Here is a 25,554-nt window from a genome sequence, read left to right on the forward strand (position 1 = left end):
ATCACACAGAATTTATATTTTCAGATTGATTACTTTCACTTTTTAATATGTATTTATGGTTCCCTCGGGTCCATCCATGATGTGATAGCTCATTAATTTTTATCACTGAATAATAGTCCATTATTTGGCTATAACACAGTGGGCTTATGTATTCAACTACTGAAGGACATCTTGGTTGCTTCCAATTTTTGGCAATTATGAATAAAGCTGCTATAAACATTGTGTGTACTCTATGAATTATGAATAAAGCTTCTATATTTATAGTACTAATTTTATAGTACACAAACATTGTGTGTACCATATATTATGAATAAAGCTGCTATAAACATTGTGTGTTCCTTTGGGTAAAACAAAGGAGCACAGTTGCTGGAGAACATTTGAGGTATCAAGGTAAAACTTCATTGAAGGATGGGAACAGTAAAAGACCGAAGTGGAAAAGATCTAACAGAAGCAGATAGATTAAGAAGAGATGGCAAGAATACACAGAACTATACAAAATAGAGCTTAGTGACCCAGATAACTATGATGATGTGGTCACTCACCTAGAACCAGACATCCTGGAGTGTGAAGTCAAGTGGACTTAAGAAGCATTATTACAAACAAAGCTACTAAAGATGATGAAACTCCCCCTGAGCTATTTATAAACCTAAAAGAATGCTGCTAAAGTGAAAAACTCAATATGGCAGCAAATTTAGAAAATTTGTGGCCTCAGCAGTGGCCACAGGACTAGAAAAGGTCAGTTTTCAATCCAGTCCCAAAGAAGGGCAACGCCAAAAAATGTTCAATCATGCAGCTGCACTCATTTCACATGCTAGCAAAGTGGTGCTCAAAATATTTCAAGCTAAGCAGCAACAGTACATGAACCAAGAACTTCCAAATGTATGGGCAGTTTAGAAAAGGAAGATTGTTAAAATAGTTTTTTGTGCAATTTGGATACTGCTCATTACCAGATATATCTTGTGCAATAATTTTAGCAAGTCTATATTAAATATAGTTTTATATACAGTTAGAGGTAATTTTTGTGAATGGTATGAAGTCTGTGTCTTATTGTTCAGTTGCCCAGTCATGTCCAACTCTTTGTGACCCCATGGATTGCAGCATGCCAGGCTTCCCTGCCCTTCACCATCTCCCAGAGCTTGCTCAAACTCATGCCTATGGAGTTGGTGATGCCATCCAACCATTTCATCCTCTGTTGTCCCCTTCTCCTCCTGCCTTCAGTCTTTCCCAGCATCAGGGTCTTTTCTAAGGAGTTAGCTCTTTGCATTAGGTAGCCAAAGTATTAGAGTTTCAGCTTCAACCTCAGTTCTTCCAATGAATATTCATGATTGATTTCCTATAGGATTGACTGGTTTACTCTCCTTGCAGTGCAAGGGACTCTCTAGAGTCTTCTCAGACACTATACTTCAAAAGCATCGATACTTTGATGCTTACCTTTCTCTTTGGTCCAACTCACACATTAATACATGACTATTGGAAAAATCACAGCTTTGCCTATATGGATCTTTGTTGGTAAAGTAATGTCTCTTCTTTTTAATATGCTGTCTAAGTTGGTCATTACTTTTATTCCAAGGAGCAAGCGTCTTTTAATTTCTTGGCTGCAGTCACCATCTGCAGTGGTTTGTTTCCCCATCTATTTGCCAAGAAGTGATGGAACCAGATGCTGTGATCTTACTTTTTTGAATGTTGAGCTTTAAGCCAGCTTTTTCATTCTTCTCTTTCACCTTCATCAAGAGGCTCATAAGTTCCTCTTCACTTTCTGCCATAGGGTGGTGTCATCTGAGTATCTGAGGTTATTGATATTTCTCCTGGCAATCTTGATTCCATCTTGTGCTTCATCCACACAACATTTTGCATGATATGCTCTGCATATTAGTTAAATAAACAAAGTAACAATTGTCAGCCTTGACATATTCCTTTCCCAATTTTGATCCAGTCTGTTGTTCCATTTCCAGTTCTAACCATTGCTTCTTGAGCTGCATACAGGTTTTCAGGAGGCAAGTAAGGTGGTCTGTTAACCCCACTTCTTTAAGGATTTTCCACAGTTTGTTGTGATCCACAGAGTCAAAGGCTTTAGTGTAGTCAATGAAGCAGAAGTAGATTTTTTTTTCTGGAGTTCTCTTCATTTTTTATGATCCAACAGATGTTGGCAATTTGATCTCTGGTTCCTCTGCATTTTCTAAACCAAGCTTGAGAATCTGGAAATTCTCAGTTCATGTACACTTGAAGCCTACCTTGGGAAATTTTGAGCAACATTACTTTGTTCAAACATTACTTTGAACATTTACTTTGTTCAAAATTTTTGTTTTGAGTAAGTTTTAGTTTGAGTAAATTTTAGTTTGAGTAAGCTCTGAGAATTGGTGATGGACAGGGAAGCCTGGAGTGCTGCAGTCTGGTGATGTTGCAAAGAGTCAGACACCACTGAGTTACTGAACTAAGCTTGCTAGTGGGTGAGATGAGTACAACTGTGTGGTAGTTTGAACATTCTTTGGCATTGCCTTTCTTTGGGATTGGAATGAAAATTGACCTTTTTCCAGTCCTGTGGCCACTGCTGTGTTTTCCAAATTTGCTGGCATATTGAGCGCAACACTCATCTTTTAGGATTTGAAATAGCTCAGCTGAAATTCCATTATCTCCACTAGCTTTGTTCGTATGATACTTCCTAAGGACTTTGCACAGGCCAAGATATCTGGCTCTAGGTGATTGATCACACCATCATGGTTATCTGGGTCACGAGGTTATTTTTTGTATGGTTCTTTTGTGTATTCTTGCCACATCTTCTTGATATCTTCTACTTATGTTAGGCCCATCAGGTTTCTGTCCTATATTGTGCTCATCTTTGCATGAAATTTTCCCTTGGTATCTCTAATTTTCTTCAAGAGATCTCTAGTCTTTCCTATTCTATTGTTTTCCTATATTTATTTGCACTGGTCACTAGAAAGGCTTTCTTATCTGTCCTTGCTATTCTTTAGAACTAGCATTCAGATGGGTGTATCTTTCTTTTTCTTCTTTGTCTTTCACTTCTCTTCTTTTCTCAGTTATTTGTAGGGCCTCTTCAGACAACCATTTTGTCTTCTTGCATTTATTTTTCTGGAGATGGGTTTGATAACCACGTCCTGTACAATGTCACAAACCATTGTCCATAGTTTTTCAGGCAGTCATCTATCAGATCTAATCCCTTGAATCTATTTGTCACTTCCACTGTATAGGGATTTCATTTAGTCATATCTGAATGGCACAGTGGTTTTCCATACTTTCTTAAATTTAAGTCTGAATTTGGCAATAAGGAGTTCGTGAGCTGAGCCACAGTCAGCCCTTGGTCTTTTTTCATTGACTCTATAGAGCTTCTCCATCTTTGGCTGAAAAGAGTATAATTAATCTGACTTCACCATGACCATATGGTGATGTCCATGTGTGGAGTCATCTGTTGTGTTGTTGGAAGTGGGTGTTTGCTATGACCAGTGTGTTCTCTTGACAAAGCTCTGTTAGCCTTTGCCTTGCTTCATTTTGTACACCAAGTACAAACTGGCCTGTTACTCCAGGTATTTCTTGACTTCCTATTTTTGCATTGCAGTCCTCTCTAATGAAAAGGATATCTTGTTTGGTTATTGTTCTAGAAGGTCTTGTAGGTTTTCATAGAATGGTTCAACTTCAATTTCTTCCACATTAGTAGTTGGGGCATAGACTTGCATTACTTGATATTGAATGGTTTACCTTGGAAATGAACTCAGATCATTCTGTAATTTTTGAGATTGCCCAAGTACAGCATTTTGGACTCTTTTGTTGGCTGAAAGGCTACTCCATTTTTTCTAGGGTATTCTTGCTCACAGTAGTAAATATAATGGTTATCTGAATTAAATTTGCCCATTCCGGTCCATTTTAGTTCACTGATTCCTAAAATGTTGATATCTAGCTTCTTTTTTATTATTATTATTATTTTGCATATGGATATTCAGTTTTTCCAGCACCATTTGTTGAACAGATTTTCTTTGTTCCATTGTTACCTTTTCTCCTTTGGCAACTGTCAGTTGACTATATCTATGTGAGTCTACTTCTGAATTATCAGTTCTGTTCCACTGATTTATTTGTGTATTTTTTGCCTATACCACACTGTCTTGCTTACTGTACTTCTAGTAAGTCTTGACATTGAATAGTGTCAGGTCTCTCACTTTGCTCCTCCTTAATATTGTGTGAGTTTTTCTGGTTCTTTGACCTCTGCATATAAACTTTAGAATTAGCTTACAAATTTCCACAAAATAATCTTCCATACCTTAGAGAAAATTCACAGTTATATTATGAAAATGTAAAGAAATATATTTACAACAATCTTTTTCATTTTTATTCTACTTATGTTCCTCCTTTACCTTATTTTACCTCTGTATAGATGAAATACCTAAAGACTATAGTGATTAGGTTAAGTACAGATATATTAAACACACAGTATGGAAGAAATTGCATTTGTGTGCTATAATAGCATATATATAAGCCATCTTAGACTTCCCTGGTGGTCCAGAGGTTAAGACTTCGTGCTTCTAATTCAGGGGACATGGGTTCGATCTCTGGTTGGGGACATAAGATCCCGAATGCTTTGTAGCACACAAATAAATCTGTGGAACAGAACTGATAATCTAGAAGTAGACTTACATAGATATAGTCGACTGACAGTTGCCATAGGAGAAAAGGTAATACAATGGAACAAAGAAAATCTTTTCAACAAATGGTGTTAGAAAAACTGAATATCCACATGCAAAAAAATAATAATAATAATAATAAAGCTAGATATCAATGCAAAGAAATAGAGGAAAACAACAGAATGGGAAAGACTAGAGATCTCTTCAAGAAAATTAGAGATACCAAGGGAACATTTCATGCAAAGATGGGCTAGATAAAGGACAAAAATGGTAAGGCCATAACAGAAGCAGAAGATATTAAGAAGAGATGGCAAGAATACAAAGAACTGTACAAAAAAGAGTTTCACGACCAAGATAATCACGATGGTGTGATCACTTATCTAGAGCCAGACATCCTGAAATGTGAAGTCAAGTGAGCCTTAGAGAGCATCACTACAAACAAAGCTAGTGGAGGTGACGGAATTCCAGTGGAGCTATTTCAAATCCTGAAAGATGATGCTGTGAAAGTGCTGCACTCAATATGCCAGCATATTGGGAAAACTCGGCAGTGGCTACAGGACTGGAAAAGGTCAGTTTTCGTTCCAATCCTAAAGAAAAACAATGCCAAAGAATTGCACTCATCTCACACGCTAGTAAAGTAATACTCAAAATTCTCCAAGCCAGGCTTCAGCAGTACGTGAACCACGAACTTCCAGATGTTCAAGATGGTTTTACAAAAGGGAGAGGAATCAGAGATCAAATTGCCAACATCCAGTGGATCATCAAAAAAGCAAGAGAGTTCCAGAAAAACATCTATTTCTGCTTTATTGGCTATGCCAAAACCTTTGACTATGTGGATCACAATAAATTGTGGAAAATTCTGAAAGAGATGGGAATAGAAGACCACCTGAGCTGCCTCTTGAGAAATTTGTATGCAGGTGAGGAAGCAACAGTTAGAACTGGACATGGAACAATAGACTGATTCCAAATAGGAAAAGGAATATGTCAAGGCTGCATATTGTCACCTTACTTATTTAACTTATATGCAGAGTACATCATGAGAAACACTGGGCTGGAAGAAACACAAGCTGGAATCAAGATTCCTGGGAAAAATATCAATAACCTCAGGTATGCAGATGATACCACCACGATGGCAGAAACTGAAGAGGAACTAAAGAGCCTCTTGATGAAAGAGAAAAAGGAGAGTGAAAAAGTTGGCTTAAAGCTCAATATTCAGAAAACTAAGGTCATGGCATCTGGTCCCATCACTTCATGGGAAATAGATGGGGAAACAGTGGAAATAGTGGCTGACTTTATTCTTTGGGGTTCCAAAATCACTGCAGATGGTGACTGCAGCCATGAAATTAAAAGATGCTTACTCCTTGGAAGGAAAGTTATGACCAACCTAGATAGCATATTGAAAAGCAGAGACATTACTTTGCCAACAAAGGTCCATCTAGTCAAGGCTATGGTATTTCCGGTGGTCATGTATGGATGTGAGAGTTGGACTGTGAAAAGAGCTGAGCACCAAAGAATTGATGCTTTTGAATTGCGGTGTTGGAGAAGACGCTTGAGAGTCCCTTGGACTGCAAGGAGATCCAACCAGTCCATTCTAAAGGAGATCAGTCCTGGATGTTCATTGGAAGGACTGATGCTGAAGCTGAAACTCCAGTACTTTGGTCACCTCATGCGAAGAGTTGACTCATTTGAAAAGACTCTGATGCTGGGAGGGATTGGGGGCAGGAGGAGAAGGGAATGACAGAGGATAAGATTGCTGGATGGCCTCACCGACTCGATAGACATGAGTTTGAGTGAACTCTGGGAGTTGGTGATGGGCAGGCAGGCCTGGCGTACTGTGATTTGTGGGGTCGCAACAATTCGTACATGACTGAGCGACTGAACTGAACTGAATGAAACCATCTTATAATTATTTTAATCTCTATTTCTATTCTAACACAGTAAGAGAAAACCCATCATCATTTTCAACTTAAGGTAACCACAACAAAGAATCCTCCAGTCTGAAGAGTGACAACATTAACCTTGCTATTTATAATGGTTTGTCTAGAAAACCCCATGTTCATGGCATTTATTTCTTTAAAAGCACTATTTCATAACAATTTAGACTCAATGGATGTGAGTTTGAGTGAACTCCAGGAGTTGGTGATGGACAGGGAGGCCTGGCGTGCTTCAATTGATGGGGTCACAAAGAGTTGGACAGGACTGAACTGAACTGATACTTAAGTTACTATATTTCAGTGAATTTATACACTGTTACAGTTTTGGGAAACATGTTATTTTGCTCATTCTTGTTTTGTTTATTTGGTTAAACACTTGCCCAAGTGTGCACTGATTTATTGTTTACCTTTGGCATAATGTAAAAATTATGCAAACTATAAATATAAATCTTTATGAGACTGTGAACTTAAGGACAGAAGACATCATGGAACAACTTAAGGACAGAAGACATCACAAGAACATGAACCAATTCCTTTGTTCAAGAAGACATCATCTGTGAAGCTGGTCAACTGATCAATTTAAATCTAATTTCCCTCTATAAGCAGTATGTGATCTTTTAGTTATCTCTAGTATTACTTAGCATCAATTTCCCAGTGTAAAATGAAGATAATGATGTTTATTTTAAAATTGTAGTGATTAAACTAGAAATTATTTATGTAAGTTTCCTGTCATACTGGTAATGTAAGTATATGAAAGCTATTTTGTAGCTCAGATCCTGTTGATTGTTCTTATACATCAGGGAGTCACAAAATGGTTCATCTTCTGGGAAAAAGAGATGAAGAAGTCCCTTCTATTATTCTGAACTTTTTTTCACATTCTGTATTTACTGCATTTCAGATAAAATATGCATTGGGTGAAACTGAACACAAGCTCACACACACGCATGCAGGCACAGCAGGGTGACATAAAATGTCCAAGTGTACAAATCTTATTGAAATGAGGAGACCTTAAGAGCAGAAGAGATTGCATATGACAGAATATACATTAGCTTACAGTTGGTTTCTGGTACTAGTATCTGAATAAGGTAAATCAGATTCTTTAGTAGAGTTTAATTATTGACTGCATTTTTTTGTCAAAATTTACATTGTCTTTCCAGAAGTCTGTGGACTTTCTTTTAAGTGAATGTTGACCATTACAGAGTTCCAAGAAACATCTAGTTACATTTTCTGCTGAAGTGAGGATGGAGGATTATTGGTAACATGATTTTAACAGTATTTCAGCCTCCATATTTTTATCTTTCTAGAAAAATTTATCCTCATAATAAATTATACATCAAATTTTATTTTACAATGCCTTTAATTATTCCCTTATGTCATCCTATCACTTGTATTTGAAGTAACTCTTAGGAAAATTTTTCTTTTCCAATGTGTGGATTCAGAAAATACTTGTACAATTTTTGATGGTTTTACTCTCAAATGAATTTTCAGTGCAAATGATATCTACCAAAAGAGACTTCCAAGTGTAATCTACTTTTATTAACATCATTAAGTGTTTTTAATGATGTTTTTATTAACATCATTAAGTCACAGGCTTCCCTTGTGACTCAGCTGGTAAAGAATCCTCCTGCAATGTGGGTGACCTGGGTTCTATCCCTGGGTCTGGAAGACCCCCTGGAGAAGGGAAAGGCTACCCATTTCAATATTCTAGCCTGGAGAATTCCAAGAGATTCCCAAAGAGTTGGACATGATGGAGTGACTTTCACTTTCAAGTGCATTACACCTAGGTATATTTAAACTGTATAGTGAAATGATCATAGGTTCACATGTTTGAAATTCAGTGTTCCATGGTATTTAAAATATAATAGATTTCATTTTTTTTCATTTATTTCTCTATATATTTTCCTTAATACACAAATTAAATATGTAAATATCAAATATGGCCTAGTTTCTATAAGAGCACTTCATTGTTCTTATCATATATCTATTTAATGTTTTTGATACTTCGTCAGCTTACCTACTATATGAATTATGCAATCTTAATGTGATTCTACTTTGACAGAATCAAAATTAGAGAGTTTTTTAAGATACATAACCTGTAAATTTCAGAGTGTAATTATAATGAATAGTCAAATTAACTACAAAAACTCAAAACTTTCAGTGCTGAGAAAATATGTCATTGGCCAGATTGTTAAATATTCAGAAAGTTTACTCAAATGGCTGTTGAGCTCCTTTACAAAAACAATATTTTATTATGCCATCAAATTTTCTTACATAAATCTCTGGATTATGTTTCTTCTTGAGTTCTATTGCTATCACAAATGAGCATTTGGTATTCGTAGTTAGTACAGAGAAACATATGAAGAATGGTTGGATGTTAAATTTATTTTCACATTCTCAAAAGCACATGCAAACAGGAAAAATAACTGCTTCAGAATTGTCTATTATGCAGATTATAATTTCATAGTTGTTTCTCACATCACTTACATCATGCCTGCTAATAAAGAGAAAACAATTCTAGCATAACTCTTTAACAGTGACTGAGTTGCCAAAAATATCACTGCCAATGAATTCAATCGTGTTGTTTACATTAATTTGCTGACTTTTAATCTGAGGAAAGTACATTGTGGAACTAATGCTGATGCTAATTCTGCAATTTTATGCTCTGAAATGACTGATATAATGAAAAATGAATCTCATTTTAGTGTGCATTTTGGATGCAAAGCACAGACATTACAAAAAACATCTTGATTGAAGTCTGTTAAAAAGCAAAGTTTTTAGAAAACCTAAATATTCCTTCTTTTTAGAAAACCTAAATATTCCTTCTTATCTACATATGATTGTGAACTTCCTACATTATCAATTTTGTGTGTGGTGGGGAAGGTATAACATGTAGTAAGTGGTACAAAAATAAGTAGATATTTGTTTTTATGGCTGTATACTTAAATAAATGTCAACATATTAGAAAACTAACAAGAAAATGTGAAAATTTTGCAAGGTAAATGTAAGACTTCAATTTGTAACATTTTATCAAGAATTAAATAATTAACTATTTAGTGGATTATACAGCTCTTTTACATTTGTTATCAGTCCTTTGGGGTACACTTTAACATATGAAAGGCATAGATAGGACACTAAACTTAAACTATCTAAGATTATTATTATCATTATTATTTTCATTAGTTAACAATTATATTAATCATACTTAATGACAAAGCTGAGTAAAATAAAATCTGGAGAAAATCTCCATACTGATAATTAGTATATTCACAAATGTGAAAGGAAAAAATACTAGAAAGCTCTTCATTCTAAACAGTTTTCTAAAAAGAAGTGGACATCTACTCAATATTTTGTAATAAACTATCGGGTAAAAGAACCTGAAAAAAGAATGCATATATGTTATAAAACTGAGCCACTTTGCTATACACCTGACGCTAACACAGATTGTAAATTAACTATATTCCAATATAAAACAAATACTAAACTATAAAAAAATATTGGAGGACTTACAAAAAAAACAGTGTTGAGAGTCATATTGAAAAAAGAGAAAAAAAAAGAAGAATTCAAATGGAAAGATATTCCAACTTGAATTGCTTCCTTATATCTCTGGTCATCCCTCCAGTAGAAAAGTTAGATACTTCCTAGTAAAATTTCATGGATTTCTTAGTTAAATATTTAAAATTACTTTTCATAGTGGGAAAATCATTTGGTTCAACTATAAACTTTGTCCAAAACTTTAAAATTTCTTAATAATACAGATAAATTAAAATTCTTTAACTTGTGAAGATCCTCTAAAGGCATGTGCTTTCTTAAACTCTACATTATTTGCTCAATATTCTTAAATACAAAAATGAACAATGTAATTTGACTTCTCAAGTAGGTTTTCTTTGTTTCTGAAATTATGTAAGCACAATATAGTGCTTACACCGTATTGGCAAGAATACACAGAACTGTACAAGAAAAGCTCTTCATGACCAAGATAATCACGATGGTATGATCACTTATCTAGAGCCAGACATCCTGGAATAAGAAGTCAAGTGGGCCTTAGAAAGCATAACTACGAACAAAGCTAGTGGAGGTGATGGAATTCCAGTGGAGCTATTTCAAATCCTGAAAGATGATGCTGTGAAAGTGTTGCACTCAATATGCCAGCAAATTTGGAAAACTCGGCAGTGGCCACAGAACTGGAAAAGGTCAGTTTTCACTCCAATCCTAAAGAAAGGCAATGCCAAAGAATGCTCAAACTACCGCACAATTGCACTCATCTCACACACTAGTAAAGTAATGCTCAAAATTCTCCAAGCCAGGCTTCAGCAATACATGAACCGTGAACTTCCAGATGTTCAGGTTGGTTTTAAAAAAGGCAGAGGAACCAGAGATCAAATTGCCTACATCCGCTGGATCATCAAAAAAGCAAGAGAGTTCCAGAAAAACATCTATTTCTGCTTTATTGACTATGCCAAAGCCTTTGACCATGTGGATCACAATAAACTGTGGAAAATTCTGAAAGAGATGGGAATAGAAGACCACCTGACCTGCCTCTTGACAAGCCTGTATGCAGGTGAGGAAACAACAGTTAGAACTGGACATGGAACAATAGACTGATTCCAAATAGGAAAAGGAATATGTCAAGGCTGCATATTGTCACCTTACTTATTTAACTTATATGCAGAGTACATCATGAGAAACACTGGGCTGGAAGAAACACAACCTGGAATCAAGATTCCTGGGTAAAATATCAATAACCTCAGGTATGCAGATGATACCACCATGATGGCAGAAACTGAAGAGGAACTAAAGAGCCTCTTGATGAAAGAGAAAGAGGAGAGTGAAAAAGTTGGCTTAAAGCTCAATATTCAGAAAACTAAGGTCATGGCATCTGGTCCCATCACTTCATGGGAAATAGATGGGGAAACAGTGGAAACAGTGTCAGACTTTATCTTTTTGGGGGGGCTCCAAAATTACTGCAGATGGTGACCCCAGGCATGAAATGAAAAGACGCTTACTCTTTGGAAGGAAAGTTATGATCAACCTAGATAGCATATTGAAAAGCAGAGACATTACTTTGCCAACAAAGGTCCATCTAGTCAAGGCTATGGTATTTCCGGTGGTCATGTATGGTGTGAGAGTTGGACTGTGAAGAAGGCTGAGCGCCGAAGAATTGATGCTTTTGAACTGTGGTGTTGGAGAAAACTCTTGAGAGTCCCTTGGACTGCAAGGAGATCCAACCAGTCCATTCTAAAGGAGATCAGTTCTGGGTGTTCTTTGGAAGGACTGATGCTAAAGCTGAAGCTCCAGTACTTTGGCCACCTCATTCGAAGAGTTGACTCATTGGAAAAGAGGGAGGAATTGGGGGCAGGAGGAGAAGGGGACGACAGAGGATGAGATGGCTGGATGGCATCACCAACTCGATGGACAGGAGTTTGGGTGAACTCCAGGAGTTGGTGATTGACAGGGAGGCCTGGCATGCTGCAATTCATGGAGTCACAAAGAGTCAGACACGACCGAGTGACTGAACTGAAGCACAATATGTAAAAAATTCATGAGGTAATAAAGACATAAATATTTTAAAATTTAGAACGTACATGGTATCCAATGGGCTTCCCTGGTGGCTCAGATGGTAAAGAATCCTCTTGTAATGCAGGAGACCTTCATTCAATACCTCAGTTGGGAAAATCCTCTGGAGGAGAGCGTGGCAACCCTTTCCAGTATTCTTGCCTGGAGAATCGCTTTGTACAGAGGAGCCTGGTGGGCTATAGTCCATGGGGTTACAAAGAGTCAGATATGACTGAGTGACTAAGCTCAGCACAGCATATGGTATCCAATAATGAGTTAACTTTCTGTTAATTATGTTTTAGATGGTGAGAATTGGTAAAGGCATACAGTATACAAAAAGGCTCATTTTAGGTAACACTAATGAAGGCTGAAATGGAAACCAAATAATCTTGATATATAGCAGAGAGCTCATCTCCCTCATCTTCTCTTCATGTGTAGATCAACCAAGACATTGATGGAAATATAAGCAGCCTTTTACCCTTTGGGCCTAAAGTGAAGGTGAAAATGTTAGTCACTGAATCATGTCTGACTCTTTGCAATCCCATGAACCGGAGCTTGCCATGCTCCTCTGTCCACAGAATTCTCCAGGCAAGAAAACTGGAATGGGTTGCCATTCTATCCTCCATGAGATCTTCCTGACTCAGGGATCAGGTCTCCTGCATTCTAGGCAAATTCTTAACCATATGATCACCCAGGGAAGCCTGGAGTCTAAGAAAGTCAAATCTCTCCATTCCACTCCACATCACTCCAGATAAGTGATGGTGAAAAGTTTAAGCTCTTCTTTAAGAGCTAAAGCCTAAGTTGAAGAAAGGAATAGAGAATTGACAAGTGCTTCCTTAAACAAAAATAAGTCTATTTAAAGTATTCATTCCAAAAAGAGAAAATGCTGTTTAATATGTAAGGTGAATACAAATCTTTCTCTGAAGATAACCTTATTTTGCCTGTGACAGGAAATCAGTATTTGAAACCTTTAAAAATAAGGAGTTTGTAAGCTATGGCAAGTTTACTAAGTTGTTGATGCCTTGGGAATCTTCTTGAGAGAGAACCAACTGGAGTTCCTGAGAATATCCCAATGATTTTTTGTTTACATGACATTTCTTGACAAAATTTACACCGTATTTTAATACATGACAAGGCAGTCTTTGGAAATATTAATATAAAATTGTATCTGACAGTTGTAGGCTAATCAGTTGAAGAACAGCACTGTCATTATACATACTAAGAACAAGGCATAGTTTTCCTTAGGAATTTTTCAAAAAAAATATTTCATGTGATACTAAAATATTATCATTATTATAAAATAAAAATTTTCTTTATAAGTATCTTTTTGTGAGGGTAAGAGGTTATTAACTACTTTTACTACCAACAATGTTTGCTTCAGATTATATACATTCAATTTAATTATAATAAAATCTAATTCTTACAAGCCCCCTTCATATTTTACAGAACCATTAAAAAAGTGTTCTTGCTAAATGATTTCCTAATGTTCTGCAAATTATGTAGAATTCTTGATTATAGGTTCTGATGAACTACTGTGCATAAATACATGATTACATATATAAAATTCAGAACTCCCTGGTTTGCCTTTGAAATTTGTTCCTTTATTTGAGAATTGAAAGCATGAATGCAAGAAAGTGGGGAAGGATTTTTATGACTGACTCAGAATATCCTTTTCTCTGTTGGTCTTCAACTTAGAATCATTAACTTCTTTAAAGTTATGTTTACTAATTAGTGTTCTCATCATGATTGTTCCTAGTTCTAATACTCCAGTTTCCAAATTCCACAGAAATTTATACTGCTGAGCTTTAAAATAAAAGAAGGAAAATATTTCCTGAGTCTTTTCACTTGGGGTCTCCCATTGATAAATTTATGAAATTGTCCTTACTGGTAACCAAAGAATAATATAATATCAAATATAAATGCTTTGACTCCTTGGATGCTAATGGAATTAACAAATGCAACAAATTATAACTTTTACAACAAATAATGGAAGCTTGAAATAAGGCATATAATTTTTTTCTTTTTTTTTCAAATAACTAGATTTATTGAGACATAATTCACTTTCTTTTTTTTTCCTTTTTTAATTTAAATTTATTTATTTTAATTGGAGGCTAATTACTTTACAGTATTGTATTGGTTTTGCCATATATCAACATGAATCTGTCATGGGTGTACATGTGCTCCTTATCCTGAACCCCCCTTCCATCTGCCTCCCCATACCATCCCTCTGGGTCATCCCAGTGCACCAGCCCCAAGCATCCTGTATCCTGCATCGAACTTGGACTGACAATTCATTACTTATATGATATTATACATGTTTCAATGCCATTCTCCCAAATCATCCCACCTTCTATTTTATTTTATTTGTGCTCAGTTGCTTCAGTTGTGTCTGACTCTTTGCAAACCTATGGAGTGTAGCCCACTAGGATGCTCTGTCCATGGGGATTCTGCAGGGAGGAATACTGGAGTGGGTTGCCATGCCCTCCTCTAGAGGATCTTCCCAACCCAGGGATCAAACACTTGTCTCCTGCATCTCCTTCACTGCAGGCAGATTTGTTACCCCCTGAGCCACCTGAAGAGCCCTTGAATCCATTTATTGAAATATAATTGACTTATTATATTATGTAAGTTTCCATTGTACAGTGTATTGGCTCATTATTTTGTACATTATGAAATAACACAGTAAGTCTAATTATTATTTGTCACCATACAAATTTATAGCAATAGTATTGACTAGTATTCCATGTGTTACAGATTACATCTTCATAACTTATGTATTTTATACCTAGAAATTTTTGCCTCTTAGTCCCGTTCATCTGTTTCTCATCACTTTGCTTCCCTCCCCTCTAGCAGACTCCTGTCTATTTTCTGTATCTGCATGTCTGTCCCTATTTTATGTCTCTCCATTTGTTTTGTTTTTATAGAGTCAATATATAAGTGAAATCATATGGTCTGAGTCTTTTTCTGTCAGACTTAGTTCATTTAGCATAACACCCTCAAGGTCTATCCATTTGCTGTAAATGGCAAGGCTTAAATTTTTTAATAGGTGAGTAGTATTTCATTATACATATATACTGCATGTTAATTGCTCAGTCATGTCTGACTTTATGCACGCCATGGACTATAGTCCACCAGGCTTCTCTGTCCATAGAATTCTCCAGCCAAGAATACTGGAGTGAGTTGCTATTCCCTTCTCCATACACATATACTACATCTTCTTTTTTTCATTCATCCACAGATGAACACATATTGGATATTTTAAACAATATGTTGGATTTGTTAAACAATAATCCAGTAAATGTAGAGGTGTATATATCTTTTAAAATTATGGATTGTATTTTTTTCATATAAATACTCATAAGTAGAATTGCAGGATAATAGGGTTTTATAATTAAACTTGTGAGAAATCATCACACTGCTTTCCAGAGTGTCTGTACCAATCTGCATTCCAGCAAGTGTGCAAAAGTGGTCCCTATTTTCACATCTGTGATAATATTTGTTGTCTTTTTGAAAATAATGATGGTTATTTGGTGATAGGTATGTGGTGATAGTTCATTTTGTTTTTTATTTATATTTACCTTGTGATTAGTGATGCTGAAAATCTTTTCATGTGTCTGTTGGCCATCTGTAGGTCTTCTCTAAAAAATGCCTACTCAGGACATCTGTTCATTTTTAGTTATTTATTTGCTTGTTTCTTTCTTTTGTATTTCTTTCCTTCCTTTTACATTTCTTTTTTCTTTTCTTTGGATATTGAGTTGTATGTGTTCTTTGTATATTTTGGTTATTAACTACTCATCAGATTTACCATTTGCAAATATATTCTCCCATTAACTAAATTGCCTTTACCTTTTACTGATGGTTTCCTTTGATGTACAAAAGCTGTTTAGTTTGATGAAGTCCATTTAAAAAAAATAATTGTTTTGTTGTCCTTGAAGATAGACAACAAAGGAGACAGATCCACAAAATAATTCTAAGTCTTATGTCAAAAAGTATACTGCCGCCATTTGGTTCTAGTTTTATGGCTTCTGTTCTTAGATGTTGGAGAAGGCAATGGCAAGCCACTCCAGTACTCTTGCCTAGAAAATTCCATCGATGGAGGAGCCTGGTGGGCTACAGTCCATGAGGTCGCCAGGAGTCGGTCGCGACTGAGCGACTTCACTTTCACTTTTCACTTTCACGCAATGGAGAAGGAAATGGCAACCCACTCCAATGTCCTTGCCTGGAGAATCCCAGGGACGGCAAAGCCTGGTGGGCTGCTGTCTATGGGGTAGTACAGAGTCGGACACGACTGAAGCGACTTAGCAGCAGCAGCAGCAGTTCTTAGATGTAGGCCTTTAATCCATTTTGAATTGTTTTTGTTAATATGATGTAAAATAGTCTCATTTTATTCTTTTACATATAGCTATCTGTCTTTCCAGATACCTTCAAATCTACTGAAGATGCTGTCTTTCCCATGGTATACTTTTTTTTTTTTTTTTCCCGTGGTATACTCTTACCTCCTTTGTCATAGATTAATTGACTGTATAAGTGTGGCTTTATTTCTGGGCTCTTGATCTTTTTCATTGATCTGTGTGTTTGTTTTTGTGGCAGTGTTATACTGTTTTTGATTATTGTAGCTTTGAAATATAATTTTAAATCAGAGACTGTGATACCTATGTTATTGTTCTTTCTCAAAAATGACTGTTCAGGAGTTTTTGTAGTTGCACATAAATTAAGAATTGCTTGCTCTAGTTCTGTGGGAAAATTCCATTGATATTTTAATAAGGATTATATTGAACCTGTAGAATGTTATACTATTCAGTATTGACTTTTAACAACATTAATTCTTGCTACCCAGGAACACAATATATCTTTTCATTTATGTGCGTCATCATCAATTTTTTCATCAATGTCTTATAGATTTTGTCATGGGAGTGTGTAATTTCCTTGGTTCTGTTTCATCATAAAAAAAATTTGAAGCAACAGACGTTAAAAGGCTCAGACAGACCATGTCACAGCTCTCGCACAGATCAGTGTTACAGTTCCATGTTACAGCTCAGTTTTATTTAGAAAATAAAGGAAAATACATCCTTGAGGTGTGAGGGCAGGCTGACCCAAAAGATGTAAAGAGAGAGAGAGAAACCCTGGCTCTTTGGCTCCTTTTTTTATATGTTTTTCCTCCTCCCCCCTGGGCCTGCCCTATGTAAATTGGGCTAGCCAGGAGTGCTGTTTGTTCTATCTGAGGTCCTCACTCTGGTCCTCAGACCTTCCTTTGTTCTATTTTCATAAACTTTTACCTTCCTTGTCTTTTAGCCACCACCATTCTGGACTCCTTTTTCCTATTCTAACTACCTAACAGTTTTCAAAGTACAAGTCTTTGACCTCCTTGGTTAAATTGATTCCTTGGTATTTTATTCTTTTCAAAGCAATCGTAAATGGGATTAATTTCTTAGTTTTTCTTTCTAATACTTTGTTTATAGAGTATAGAAATGCAACTGATTAATGTATCAGTTCAATTCAGTTCATTTCAGTCTCTCAGTCATGTTCAACTGTTTGCGACCCTGTGGACTGCAGCATGCCAGGCTTCCCTTCACCAACTCATGCTGGGAGATCCTTCACCAACTCCCAGATCCTACTCAAACTCATGTCCATTGGTCAGCGATGCCATCCAACCATCCCATCCTCTCTTATCCCTTTCTCCTCCCACACTCAATCTTTCCCAGCATCAGGGTCTTTTCAAATGAGTCAGTTCTTCACATCAGGTGATGAAATTATCAGCATTTCAGACTCAGCATCAGTCCTTCTAATGAACACTCAGGACTGATTTTCTTTAGGAAGGACTGGTTGGATCTCCTCTCAAGAGTCTTCTCCACCACCACAGTTCAGAAGCATCAATTCTTTGGTGCTCAGCTTTCTTTATAGTTCAACTCTCACATCCACACATGACTACTGGAAAAACCATAGCTTTGATTAGGTGAATCTTTGTTGGGAAAGTAATGTCTTTGTAGTTATCTATTTTATATATAGTAGTGAATTTATTTTAACCCAGAACCACTAATTTATCCCTGCTCATTTCCCCTTTGGATTCATTTCCAAATAATAGAAACAGCGCAATATAAAAAAAAATCAAAATATGGGCAGAAGATCTAAATAGACATTTCTTCAAAGAAGATATACACATAGCCAGAAGACACATGAAAATATGTTCAATATTCCTAATTATTAAAGAAATGTGTATCAAAACTACAACAAGGTATCATGTCACACCAAACAGAATGGCCTTCACTGAACACTAAAAAGTCTACAAATAATAACTGCCAGAGAGCATGTGGAAAAAAAGGAATCCTTTTACACTACTGCTGGGAACATAAATTGGTACAGTCACTATAGAAAACATTATGGATGTTCCCTATAAAATTAAAAATAGAGCTATCATATGATTTAGAAATCACACTCTGGGACATATATCTGGAAAAGAAAAACATAATTTGAAAAGATACATGCACCCCAATGTTCATACCAGCCATGTTTATAATAGCCAAGACAAAGAAGCAACCTAAATGTCCATCAATCAATGAATGGATAAATAAGATGCAGTATATATACATATATATGTGTGTGTATGTATATATAAATATACAGAGTGCAATGTAACAACGCTGTTTGCAGCAACATGGATAAACCTAAAGATTATCCTCCTAACTGAAGTAAACCAAACAGAGAAAGGTAAATATCATACAATATTGCTTATGTTTGAAGTCTATAAAAATGATACAAATTAACTTATTTACAAAACAGAAGTAGACCCACAGACATCCAAAACAAACTTTTGGTTTCCAAAGGAGAAAAGGGGAAGAGGGATAAATTAGAAAGTTGTGAGTAACATATACACACTATATAAAATATATAACCAGTAAGGGCCTACTGTATATTTTTATATTTTGTAATAACCTATAACAGGGAAATCTGAAAATAATAGATATATATGAACGTATAACCGAATCACTTTGCCGTATACCTGAAAATTAACAGTAGAAATCAACTATGCTTCGATTTTTAAAAAGTGAATAAAAATACTTGGGATTGATAATTCTCCAGATTAGAATTGAGAAAACATGTAGTTGTATATTTTCCTTATTTTCAATTTTAGATTTCATTTTTAAAATTTGTGAACCATCTGTTGATATGTAATGCACCCTCATTTGTATCTGTTGCAGTAGTTCAAAGTATGGGACATAACTTTCTATTATAATATTTATCTTCCATAAGCTAAAGCTGGTTAACTGTACATGATTCAGTTCAGTTCAGTCCTCAGTTGAGTCCGACTCTTTGCAACCCCATGGACTGCAGCACGCCAGTCCTCCCTGTCCATCACCAACTGGAGTTTACTCAAACTCATGTCCATTAAGTCTGTGATGCCATCCAACCATCTCATCCTCTGTCATTCCCTTCTCTTCCCACCTTCAATTTTTCCCAGCATTGGAGTCTTTTCAAATGAGTCAGCTTTTTGTATCAGGTGGCCTAAGTATTGGAGCTTCATCATCAGTCCTTCCAATGAACACTCAGGACTGATCTCCTTGAGGATGGACTGGTTGGATCTCCTTGCAGTCCAAGGGACTCTCAAGAGTCTTCTCCAGCACCACAGTTCAAAAGTATCAATTCTTTGGCACTCAGCTTTATTTATAGTCTAAATCTCACATCTATACATGACTACTGGAAAAACCATACCCTTGACTACATGGACCTTTGTTGGCAAAGTAATATCTCTCCTCTTTAATATGCTATCTGAGCTGGTCCTATCATTTTGCCTTTTCATACTGTTCATGGGGTTCTCAAAGCAAGAATACTGAAGTGGTTTGCCATTCCCTTCTCCAGTGGACCACATTCTGTCAGACCTCTCCACCATGCCCGCCCATCATGGGTGGCCCCACAGGGCATGGCTTAGTTGCATTGAGTTAGACAAGGCTGTGGTCCTAGTGTGATTAGATTAACTAGTTTTCTGTGATTATGGTTTCAGTGTGTCTGTCCTCTGATGCCCTCTTGCAACACCTACCGTCTTACTTGGGTTTCTCTTACCTTGGACATGGGGTATCTCTTCACGGCTGCTCCAGCAAAGTGTAGCCGCTGCTCCTTACCTTGGATGAAGGGTATCTCCTCACCACCACCCCTCCTGACCTTGAACATGGAGTAGCTCCTCTAGGCCCTCCTGTGCCCACGCAGCCACCGCTCCTTGGACGTGGGGTTGCTCCTCTCAGCCGCTGCCACTGACCTCGGGTGTGGGGTAGCTCCTCCAGGCTGCCGCCCCTACCCCTGCTTATTTAATTTATATACAGAATACATCATGAGAAACGGTGGGCTGGAAGAAGCACAAGCTGGAATCAAGATTGCCGGGAGAAATGTCAATAACCTCAGATAGGCAGATGACACCACCGTTATGGCAGAAAGTGAAGAGGAACTAAAAAGCCTCTTGAAGAAAGTGAAAGAGGAGAGTGAAAAAGTTGGCTTAAAGCTCAATATCCAGAAAACTAAGATCATGGCATCTGGTCCCATCACTTCATGGCAGATAGATGGGGAAACAGTGGAAACAGTGTCAGACTTTATTTTTTTGGGCTCCAAAATCACTGCAGATGGTGATTGCAGCCATGAAATTAAAAGATGCTTACTCCTTGGAAGGAAAGTTATGACCAACCTTGATAGCATGTTCAAAATCAGAGACATTGCTTTGCCAACAAAGGTCTGTCTAGTTAAGGCTGTGGTTTTTCCAGTGTCATGTATGGATGTGAGAGTTGGACTGTGAAGAAAGCTGAGCACTGACAAATTGATGCTTTTGAACTGTTGTGTTGGAGAAGACTCTTGAGAGTCCCTTGGACTGCAAGAAGATCCAACCAGTCCATTCTAAAGGAGATCAGTCCTGGGTGTTCTTTGGAAGGACTGATGCTAAAGCTGAAACTCCAATACTTTGGCCACCTCATGTGAAGAGTTAAATTATTGGAAAAGACTCTGATGCTGGGAGGGATTGGGCACAGGAGGAAAAGGGGATGACAGAGAATGAGATGGCAGGGTGGCATCACCGACTCAATGGACATGGGTTTGGGTGAACTCTGGGAGTTGATGATGAACAGGTGAACAGCTGTGATTCATGGTGTCGCAAAGAGTCAGACACGACTGAGCGACCGAACTGAACTGAACAGAGGCAGGTCATAACTTTCCTTCCAAGGAGTAAGCGTCCTTTAATATCATGGCTGCAGTCACCATCTGCAGTGATTCTGGAGCCCAAAAAATAAAGCCTGCCACTGTTTTCACTGTTTCCCCATCTACTTGCCATGAAGTGATGGGACCGGATGACATGATCTTAATTTTCTGAATGTTGAGCTTTAAGCCAACTTTTTTACTCTCCTTTCACTTTCATCAAGAGGCTCTTTAGTTCTTCTTTGCTTTTTCCATAAGAGTGGTGCCATCTGCATATCTGAGGTTATTGATATTTCTCCTGGCAATCTTGATTCTAGCTTGTGCTTCATCCAGCCCAGCATTCCTCATGACACATACTCTGCATATAAGTTAAATAAGCAGGGTGACAATATACAGCCTTGACATACTCCTTTTCCTATTTGGAACCGGTCTGTTATTCCAATCTACATGATTTAGACTTGACAATTCAATTCAAAGATGGAGTGAAGAAGGAAAATGTCCAAAAAAAAATGGTAAGTAAGGAGATAGACTTGTTGTTTGCTCTGGGAAGGGAATCATTCTGTAGTAGATATTAAGCTCTAGGTCATGAAAGATTTGAGGTCATGTGCACAGCTTCAATTGCCTGGAGGTGAGGACCAGTTTTCCCCATGTTGAGACAAGAGATTTATGTACAGTGATGATATGATATTGCAACAAGCATCCAATCTTAAACTTTTCTCGCGCCGTAGCTTCTGCTCGAGTAGAGCGTATGCGCACGCGCTAACTGCGCCGGCTGGGAAGAAGTCACGCGGCAGCCGGAAAGCGTGGCAGCCGCCGCAAGACCCAAAGCACGATTCACCGCCCCCGGGGCTGGAGAGAAAATAATTACGTAGTTTCCGTTTCCACCAACTCTTCCTCTTCCTGTCCTCGAGGACGCTTTGCCGGCAGGGTCTTCGGCTATAAACCTGGTGTGGGAGGCGGCAGCAGTCATGGCGATGTTTGAGCAGATGAGAGCGAACGTGGGCAAGTTGCTCAAGGGGATCGACAGGTACAACCCTGAGAACCTGGCCACCCTGGAGCGCTATGTGGAGACACAGGCCAAAGAAAATGCCTATGATCTGGAAGCCAACCTGGCTGTCCTGAAACTGTACCAGTTCAACCCGGCCTTCTTCCAGACCACGGTCACCGCCCAGATCCTGCTGAAGGCCCTCACCAACCTGCCCCACACCGACTTCACGCTGTGCAAGTGCATGATCGACCAGGCCCACCAAGAAGAACGGCCCATCCGGCAGATTTTGTACCTCGGAGACCTGCTGGAGACCTGCCACTTCCAAGCCTTCTGGCAAGCCCTGGATGAAAACATGGACCTCCTGGAAGGTATAACCGGCTTTGAAGACTCTGTCCGAAAATTTATCTGCCATGTTGTGGGCATCACGTATCAACACATCGATCGCTGGCTGCTGGCTGAGATGCTCGGGAATCTGACAGACAGCCAGCTAAAGGTGTGGATGAGCAAGTACGGCTGGAGCGCTGACGAGTCGGGCCAGATCTTCATCTGGTAGTGGAATCATGTGCTGCTTTAGGAAATATTTTAAGGAATAAATAAATTTTGCTTTGAGAGATGATGGCTGACACAGAACACATGTACCTTAGTTTTGATTTGATAAGTGATGATAAAGGAAAAAATTGCATTTATATTGCATCCAAAATTAATAGAATAAATGAGAATCTTATGATTTACAAAGGACAGGTTTTAAGGCAGTTTAGACTTATTTGGGGATTAATTGGAATTAATGCTAACAATTACAAACTGTTCACTGGAGGAGTTGATACCCTGTCACACTTTGCATAATAGATTGACCTGGTTAATACATGTAAAACAGAATGAAACTTGGGAATTGCAGTTGATCATAGGGCACTCCATAAAGGCATTTCTCCACTGGCATGATACCTGAGATAAAATATGTTAAGCAAGCTGGATATAATCAAACTTGCTAATACCATTTCTGGTTCAATCTCAGAGGCTAGCTGAGAATACTACATATGGAATGAAATGCATATTAGTCACCTATCACTGCATAGCAAATTACTTGTCAAATTAACACTTGTTAAGTGGAGCATAGGATGTGGATGGTGAGCCATGGTTCTGCGAAAGACCTCAAAAGCAAGTGAAATAGAAAAGTTTATTATTAGCAGTTTCTAAAAGAAATACCTGCCACATCTCATGGGACCCCATGGGGAGGTTAAGGCAGCCTGTATGCAAAGAGAAAGAGAAAGGAACTGGGGAACATGTCTTTATTAGGCTTTATGAATAAAGTGCTTTGGAGTTATCAGACTGAGGCCATATTGGTGAATTCAAACCAAAAGAGCAGGCCTTTGGTAAATGCCATGGGTTGTGGGGCCAGGCAGGAGGGAAGCATCTCATCAAAGAGTTACATAAGGCATTGGGAAGCAGAGGATATTTTGATCACAGGTGCTGTTGAAGTAGTCTCATCAGGGACTTACATTTGCTTTTGACACTGGATGCATTCTAGGGCATATGCTTGATGACATTTAAGGTTCCTGCAGACCACGTGACCAAATAAAGTGGATACAGTGGCAGAAATGCCAGGGAATATCTTAGCAACTCTTGACAGTACGCCTAAAAGTGAGTGGCTAAAAACAAGTAAACTCGAAGTTGGTGATGGACAGGGAGGCCTGGCATGCTGTGATTCATGGGGCCGCAGAGTCGGACACAACTGGGTGACTGAACTGAACTGAACTGAAAAACAAGTATAAGTGTTTCTTACAGTTCCTGTGCATTAAGAATTCAGGAGTAGTTTACACAAGTGAATTTTACATATGGATGCAGTCAGCGTGTCAGCAGAGGCATTGTTAATAAGAAGGCTAATCTGTGACTGAATGATGTAATTCCAAAATGGCTCTTCTACAGGTTTGTTGGCTGAAGGCTTTCATTCCTCACCACATGGGCCTCTATTCATGAACGGGTACCTAACTTCCCCCAGAGCCTCTAGAGAAAACAAAAAGACAGTGGAAATATTTTATAACCTAGTTTCAATCTCTAAAATCACCCACTGTTATTTGCACCTCATTCTACTTTTTAGAAATGAGTTATTGAGTCAATCCCACAGCCAAGGAGAGAATCATTCTAGGAAAGGAGTATCAAAGAATCTTGGGACATGCTTTTTTGTGTGTTTTAACTTTATCAAGGAATAACTGACAAATATAATTGTATATATTTAAAATGTATAACATGATTAGATATACATAAATGTTGTAAAACAGTTACTAAAATAAATATAATTAACACATCCATAATCCCACATAATTAACATAGTGAAGATGTTTTTAAGAAGCCACCATATATGCAGTATGTCTTCATGTGATGCAAACAGGTTATGTCAAGTTTCTTGATAACGGGACATAGTCGGGAAATATCTGATGGTGACAACCAACACCTGTTTTACATTTAATTTCCTTATAGTATAATATTAGCAGAAGTCATAGACAGTGAAGTAGTTTTATGATATGAAGAAGTTATTATAACACATGGCATTCTGAGATTGACTGGTCAATCCAGCCAAAGTGAAAATGACTTGGATTTAGACTACTCAGGTATTGCCAAACAATGGCAACATGACCACAAAAACCAAGAACCACAAAAACAAATAAAACTATAAAATCTCTGTTATCTCAAATCTCATATCAAGATAAGAAATAATTAAGGATTATTATCACTTGCATTTTAGAAGACTTGTATTTCAAACTGAAGTGTGCTTTTGATACCACCTAACAAATGACATGTAGTGCTTAGTCATGTCCTACTCTTTGCAACCCTATGGATGATAGCCTGCCAGGCTGCTCTTTCCTTGGAATTTTCCAGGCAAGAATACTGGAGTGGGTTGCTATTTCCTCCTCCAGGGGATCCTCCCAACCCAGGGATCAAACCTGCGTCTCTTGCATCTCCTGCATTGGCAGGCAGATTCTTTACCACTATACTGCCTGGGAAGCTGTAACAAATGACACATAAAAATGCCATCTTTAAATGAGAAAGAAGCCACAGGATGAGCTGACTGAGCTGTTTGGGGAATTAAAAAAAAACAAAAACAAAACTAGCACTGTATGTAAAAAAAGTAGCATTGTTAGGTTCTTTAAGAATATTCATTTTCTAATCTGTTCATTTTGTTAAAAGAACTATGGTAGAGGATCTCATACTGTCTGGAGATTCTACCAGAAGCCAACTATTTGGGCACAGCAAACATGACAAACTATACCCTTTAAATGCATTTAAG

The 25,554-nt window shown here is 37.6% G+C and overlaps 1 non-coding gene across 1 annotated transcript; it reads left to right on the forward strand.

Annotated features, from left to right (window-relative positions):
- Positions 1 to 22,165: 22,165 nt before the first annotated feature.
- Positions 22,166 to 22,824, forward strand: LOC102271589 (eukaryotic translation initiation factor 3 subunit K). Its single transcript, XR_001351948.2, has one exon. It is a non-coding gene; the product is annotated as a eukaryotic translation initiation factor 3 subunit K (transcript).
- Positions 22,825 to 25,554: the final 2,730 nt, after the last annotated feature.

This window comes from Bos mutus, chromosome 6, assembly GCF_027580195.1.
Source record: "Bos mutus isolate GX-2022 chromosome 6, NWIPB_WYAK_1.1, whole genome shotgun sequence".
In the NCBI taxonomy this organism is placed as follows: domain Eukaryota; kingdom Metazoa; phylum Chordata; class Mammalia; order Artiodactyla; family Bovidae; genus Bos; species Bos mutus.